Source organism: Littorina saxatilis, linkage group LG13, assembly GCF_037325665.1.
Source record: "Littorina saxatilis isolate snail1 linkage group LG13, US_GU_Lsax_2.0, whole genome shotgun sequence".
Lineage (NCBI taxonomy): Eukaryota > Metazoa > Mollusca > Gastropoda > Littorinimorpha > Littorinidae > Littorina > Littorina saxatilis.
In genome coordinates this window covers 40477595-40485094 of record NC_090257.1, presented here as the reverse complement: position 1 = coordinate 40485094, position 7500 = coordinate 40477595, and the positions used below count along the sequence as shown (strand labels likewise).

The 7500-nt window shown below is 42.5% G+C and overlaps 1 protein-coding gene across 3 annotated transcripts in view; it reads left to right on the top strand.

Moving 5' to 3' along the window:
* LOC138945737 (uncharacterized) overlaps window positions 1–261 on the top strand; it is a 23054-nt gene extending 22793 nt beyond the window's left edge. For all 3 annotated transcript variants that reach the window (XM_070317230.1, XM_070317232.1, XM_070317231.1), the window contains one exon: window positions 1–261. This exon is cut by the window's left edge and continues 1143 nt beyond it. The gene's annotated coding sequence lies outside the window, so the exon portion shown is untranslated.
* The last annotated feature ends 7239 nt before the right edge of the window (window positions 262–7500 follow it).

Genomic DNA, 7500 nt, shown 5'->3' with positions numbered 1-7500 from the left:
GACACTGTCAGACACAGTACAAACACCCTTCCATTTGAACGCTCACCAAACGGGAACATCCTAGCGTAAAGAGCGAGCAATTTTTAAAGAATTAATGTTGCGGATTGTCTCTCAGACAATCGGACCGTGGTGCGTTTTGGCGCTAGACCTAACTTTTAAAATCTAAATAATAAATTGACAGCTTGTTACACAAACATTCTTAGATCATAAAAGAATTCTTTTTTCATCGAGACAAGATCAGTACAATTCAAAGTTTTGAAAGTTTGAAAAAAGAAAAGCCCGGAAGCAGGGTCACGCAAGGTCGTGGTTCTCGTAGCAGACGACGGTTTATGCCTATCGCCAGTTCCTCTGAACAGTCAAAAGCCATCGCTAGAGTTCTTGTGAAACACAGCCGTTTGTTTCGTGCATAGTCAGGGGTACATAATCACACCGGTGACACTGTGACGGTTCCCCTACGCTTTGTGTTCGGTGCCCTGACCCTTTGTGTTCGGTTCCCACTCGGTTCCCACACGCCAAAATTCGCGGACAAAACATCCATTTATGGTAGTATTACGCAATGTTGCTCTCTGAGAATGGTCTTGTTAGATCTGTGAGTGTTTACACTACATGCCTAGGTGCTGTTGGATTGAAGGTTTTGGATATTTTAGCCGTTATTAGGTAGAATGCCTTCCACTTTACTGCAAAACTGCATAATTCGTAGCATCGGCAAGAAATATCCTACCAAAAAATGCCTGCTTGGAACTGTCGTTGGTCCAGCAAAAAGTTCAACATGTCTGTAGCAGACAGCCCAAGTTTCAAGATTGTAGGGCCATCCAAACAGCCGTAATAATAAAAACAACAAAAGTAGTCAGTGAAATTGGCTGTGTTCGGTCCCCACACAGTTTTGTGACGTAGGCGTGACGGTTCCCATAATTCATTGTGTCGGTCCCCACTTTCTGTGTCGGACCCCACTTTCGACCTAATTTCTCTGTGACGGACCCCACAACCAGCCTATTTTGTGTCGGTCCCCACACCTTCTTGGATTTATGACTTGCCGGTTACTTGTATCATTGTATTCATTGAATCTAATTGTCTCGGAGTTATTTTTCAGCAAAAACCGGCAAGGCAGCACCTTTTGTGATACCAAGTAAGTCAGATGACATCAGTATGTGTGTGTGTGTGTGTGTGTGTGTGTGTGTGTGTGTGTGTGTGTGTGTGTGTGTGTGTGTGTGTGTGTGTGTGTGTGTGTGTGAGAGAGAGAGAGAGTGAGAGAGAGAGAGAGAGAGAGAGAGAGATTGACACCTTTCCAGATCACTGACTCCGGTTATGCGACACTACCGCGAGCGTCACTACCGCGTGTCACACTACGGCGAGTACGACACTACCGCGTGTCACACTACCGCGAGTACGACACTACCGCGAGTATAACACTGCCGCGTGTCACACTACCGCGCGTACCACAACCGCGAGTACCATAACCGTAGAGAGAACGCATGCAAACTTACTTCTTGTGAGTTTGTGTTCTAACGGCTTTGATTGGAAGCAACCCATTCTATATGTATTCTGATAGTGTGTTCTGATCGTTTTGAGTTCTTGGTTAGCATGACAAACATTGAATTAGTGTTCAGAGAACAGACCAGGGCTCGTATTCTTGAAACAGCTGCAACTCATATACCGGCCTGTAAAACCACTTCCGCTCGATAAGTCCGCTAAGTGTTATTCATGAAACTCCGGGAAAGACTTACCTGGGTGTCTCCGAGCTGTAAAGTTGGAGGACCCATCCCCCTCCTCTAAAACCGTCAATTTTGAATAAATCTTGTTAAAATATTGTTTGTAGATTTATGTCCCTCACTGGACACACATTGGTGTCATTTAAGCACCAATGCATTGCGGACAAATACGAGATACCGCTCGCGAAAGATTTCAACCGATGCTCGATCATACCGGCTTGTGGTGAAAGCGTGCTAGCGTCTTCTTTAATGCATTACAGTGTCCGGTTATTTTCAACTGTTTCCGTGGTCGAACGGTTCTCTCGTTCGCCTGATGCGTAATTGAATCGAGTTCAAATCTCCAAGTGCCCGTAATTTTTTTTTTATTCTTTGGTTTTTTTGTTTTTTGTTTATTTTCTTCATGTGCAAAAGAGTACGTTATAATAGCAAAATTGATTTAAAAAAAATTTTTTTAGGCTGCAATGTTGTTGTTTTTTAAAATCTTTGGTTGACATGATATTCGTTTATTGATAAAGTTTGTTAACTTTAACATGTAAACATTTGGATTAAAAAATTTAAATAAATAACCATGAAGAAGGATGCTTCCCGCTTAAAAAAACAAAGGTGAGAGAGAAAAAAAACCCACCTAAAATGCGGTAGCAGCCACCTGCATGCAACTGAGATTAAAAACAAAAAAATAAAAAATAAATAAAAAGGGTCTCCCTGTGTTTTTATTTCATTCAGTTTGTTTGGGTAGTTGCTATTGACTTTGAAACTGACACGCTGGCTAAAAAGCTGCAACATTGTGTCCTTCAAAGTCAAACTGTCGTTTAACTACCGCCCGGTATTTATTTTTACTGCCCAGTAATTATTTATTTTTCCCCGGTATTCATGTGTGTCTAGCGGAAGGTCGGCAGCTACCAGTTGGTTATTTTTAGAATTGAAGATTCCCGATGCTTGCTCTTCTCTGCGCACGCGTTACCGGCGTTTTCGCCGGTGTGTCAGTTTCAAAGTCAATAGCAACAACCCAAACAAACTGAATGAAATAAAAACACGGGGAGATTTTATTTTTATTTTTTTTATAAACCTCAGTTGCATGCAGGTGTACATGGTATAGTACCTAGTAAACGCCCACCCCCCAGTTTCGACCAGTGGACTAGTAGACAAGGAAAATAAATAAAGATTATTCAGTCTGCTGTTATTGTTGTTTTTCAATTGTTTCCTTTCCTTAGACATGCTTCGGGGATTGGACAGAAAAAGGTTTCTGGAGTGGCTAGAGAATCGCAATACATTTTTGACTGGGAGGAAAAAGAAGAAACGAAAGCTTCATAAGTTTATTTCAACAAATGTTACAATCATGACATGTATACAAAAGACACAGGTAACAGCAACAAGCTAGAAGCTTATAGTGGTGTTCCTGCATGGATATTATAACGTAAGGCGGTAACGGCTGAACAATTTGTCTAAATAAACCAAATTGGAAATCCAAAGCATCATCATTATAATCATCCTCATCTCATTAATCATCCAAAATTATCATAACATAATAAACGTTGCATAATCATTATAAAGAAAGACAGTAAGAGGAAGGAAGGAGGGGAAGAAAAGGAATAAAAAGAAGAGGGATGGGTAGGAGTTGTGCAGAAATTAAAGTTGTTGTCCGGCTTGTGGAGCATTGATTCTGGTTTGCCCAAAGCGGCCTGAACGTTCAATGAACGAGTGTACTCTTGAAAAAATGTTCCTGTTCAAATCTAGAGAATACTGTCTGTCTCCATTTAGAAGGTGGGGGAGGTGAATACTGTGGTTAGGGAGAGTATGTATGGTTTCTTGACGTGCTTCGCGATAATTTGGACAATCCAATAGGAAGTGTTTTACGGTTTCGGACGGAAATCCGCAGTCACAAGTTGCATCTGTAGCAACGTGTCGTCTCACTAGATCGTTATTAAGATGACTTATACATAGCCTAAGCTTACAGTGAATTGTTTGTGATATGCGATCTCCAGAATACCAATAACACGGCAGACTTAAATCGTTTTTTGACAAAAAGTGCTTGAGGGACTTACTAAGTTTTATGTAGTCTGGTAAAGAATTCCAGAGTTGTGTTGTAGATGGGAGAAATAAGTTTTTGTATAATTCAGTGTTAAACGATGGAACTTTCCTATCTAAAGGTCTGCGCTGGCGATACGGATTATTAGTTGATATTAATGGTGGCAATATCGCAAGTAAGTAGTTTGGCACCTTACGGTGTACAATCTTGTGAAATAATACCAATTTTGAACGTTTACGCCTCTCTTAAAGTGAAATAAAGCCTGACTCGTCGTACAGTTGTTGATGGCTTGTACCGCGGACTGCTCCAACAATGGTCTTCATCTTCAAAGCTTCATCTTTGGCGGGAAGTGATGTCTGAAGAGGTTGATTTTGTGTGTTAGTGTTTGTGTGTGTGTGTGTGTGTGTGTGTGTGTGTGTGTGTGTGTGGGGGGGGGGGGGGGGGGGGGGAGTTTTGTGCAATAACGCATCCTTTGAACACTTCTATGACAAATGACCAAAATATCGTTTTTCTAGCTAAGGACCCGCTCCTGCCAAGGGTATAGTACCTAGTAAACGCCCACCCCCCACTTTTGGGCAAAACTGGTACATAGGGTGGGTGGGCGTATACAAGGTAGTTAACGGTAATATCATGTTAACCATCAATTTTTAAAAAAAACTCATTCTCGCCTAAAATTAATTTTTTAAATCCATTTTGATATTACAACGTACTCTTATGAACACGAAGAAAATAAACAAAAACAAACAAAATTAACGACAAAGAGTAAAAAAAAAAAAAGTAAGGCCTGATGGCGATTCGTACTCGACTCAATTGCGCATCAAGCGAATTCGACAACCGTTCGGCTACGGAATCAGACACCAAATGCTCGCCACTGTAATGCATTAAACAAGACGCAAGCACGCTTTTGCAACACGCCGTTATGATCGAGCATCGGTTGAAATCTTTCGCGAGCAGAAGCTCGTATTTGACCGCAATGCATCGGTGCTTAAATGACACCAATGTGTGTCCATGAGGGACATAAATCTACAAACAATATTTGAACAAGATTTATTCGAACTTGACGGTTTTAATGGACAGTGTTGGTGAAGTTACTGACAGGTAGCGACTTTACAGGAGGGGGAGGGGTCCTCTAACTTTACAGCTCGGAGACAACCCGGTAAGGACTTACCGGTGTTTCAAAAATAACACTTAGCAGTTGAGTTTTACAGGCCAGTATATGAGTTGCAGCTTTTTCAAGAATAAATCTTGTTCAAATATTGTTTGTAGAGAGGAGCAAGCATGAGGAATCTCCAATTCTAAAAATAACCAATTCTGGTAGCTGCCGACCTTCCGCCAGACACACATTAATACCGGGGAAAAATAAATAATTACTGGGCAGTAAAAATAAATACCGGACGGTAGTTAAACGACAGTTTGACTTTAAAGGACACAATTTTGCAGCTTTTTCAAGAATACGAGCCCAGGCCTTTTTGTTTTATATTTCAAGGAAACATTTCAACCTTTGCCTTCAGCCATGGAAGTCATAAAATGACACGCGGTAATGTTATACTCGCGGTAGTGTGACACGCGGTAGTGTTATACTCGCGGTAGTGTCGTACTCGCGGTAGTGTCGTACTCGCGGTAAGTTCTGTTTCCGTACCCGCGACAGCGGCAGCGACAAAAGAAAACGCGCGCAAACGCGTGACGTGTTTCCGTACTTGCGTTTTAAACATGCGGTAAAATCTGTAAACTCCCGCGTTGCCGCGCGACAACGCGAAAAAATCGCTCCAGGACCCTTTCAAAAAAATCGCGTCGCTTGCCGCTTGTCGCGCCGCTAACGCGTCGCGCGTGTGGAAACACTCCTGGTCATTTTCTATGTGCTTGATTTTCGTCGCACCGCTGGAAAAACGCTATCGCGGGTACGGAAACACAACTTTAGTGTGAGACGCGGTAGTGGTACTCGCGGTAGTGACGCTCGCGGTAGTGACCAGCACCCGATCACTCCACATAAACGCTGTTCTGGTTGCATTGTGCCGCTGACATACAGCTAATAGGATTTTTTACACCCGGTATAGGGGTGTGTATAGGTTTTCACTCGATGTGTTTGTGTTTTCGCAAGTAGATCTCAAGAATGAACGGACCGATCGTCACCAAACTTGGTGAACAGGTTCTATACATTTCTGAGACGGTCCTTACAAAAATTGGGACCAGTCAAAACACACGGTTAGGGAGTTATTGGTGGATTAAAATTATACAAGGCCTGGTATAGACGGACCCCCCCCCCCCCCCCCCCCCCGTTGGTCAAAGGGAAATAACCATTCTCACTGCCACCAACTGAGAAGGTTATTTCCCTTTGACGGGGGTGTAGTTCCTATCGGAGGAATTTCTTGTTTTAATCCTTTTGTGGTATTGCTGATGATGCTGAACATGTATTTTACTAGTTTACCAATATGTATCTTTGACCCTGATAGCCTACGAAAACGGAGCAATCATGGCCCAACATTGGCCCAATGCTGAATTTATTGGCGCGGTGTTGAGCCTTAGTCGGGCCGTTGTCGTAGGCTGTCAGGGTTTATGTAGCCTTGTTCCATTGTATTCTGACTGTCATAAAGTAATTAATTTTAAGAGAAGCAGTCATGAACACAAGGAGCTGGGAAAAGTTGCCTCTTACAACAAGCGTGGATAAAGACACATACTTGACACAGGCAAGTACTCTTTTTTTTTTCAATCACCACTAGAAGTGTCCCTGGGCAGCATTTTGCTCTGAAAACTGAATCTCACATACGATAGGTGGATCTTTTATTTTAAAAATGTGCCAAATTGCATATCTCTCAAGGCCGTAAGACTAAGAGTAGATATTGGGAAGGCCAGTTCAAGAAGGTGTGGGTGGATCAACACATAATTTGCTGGTATACTGGGAACCGTCCTAGAGATAAATAATGTGATATCTATTGTGTGCATAACTAATAAAGTTAGTCTCTCTCTCTCTCTCTCTCTCTCTCTCTCTCTCTCCTCTCGCTCTCTCTCTCTCTCTCTCTCTCTCTCTCTCTCTCTCTCACACACACATACACACACACATACTGATGTCATCTGACTTACTTGGTATCACAAAAGGTGCTGCCTTGCCGGTTTTTGCTGAAAAATAACTCCGAGACAATTAGATTCAATGAATACAATGATACAAGTAACCGGCAAGTCATAAATCCAAGAAGGTGTGGGGACCGACACAAAATAGGCTGGTTGTGGGGTCCGTCACAGAGAAATTAGGTCGAAAGTGGGGTCCGACACAGAAAGTGGGGACCGACACAATGAATTATGGGAACCGTCACGCCTACGTCACAAAAGTGTGTGGGGACCGAACACAGCCAATTTCACTGACTACTTTTGTTGTTTTTATTATTACGGCTGTTTGGATGGCCCTACAATCTTGAAACTTGGGCTGTCTGCTACAGACATGTTGAACTTTTTGCTGGACCAACGACAGTTCCAAGCAGGCATTTTTTGGTAGGATATTTCTTGCCGATGCTACGAATTATGCAGTTTTGCAGTAAAGTGGAAGGCATTCTACCTAATAACGGCTAAAATATCAAAAACCTTCAATCCAACAGCACCTAGGCATGTAGTGTAAACACTCACAGATCTAACAAGACCATTCTCAGAGAGCAACATTGCGTAATACTACCATAAATGGATGTTTTGTCCGCGAATTTTGGCGTGTGGGAACCGAGTGGGAACCGAACACAAAGGGTCAGGGCACCGAACACAAAGCGTAGGGGAACCGTCACA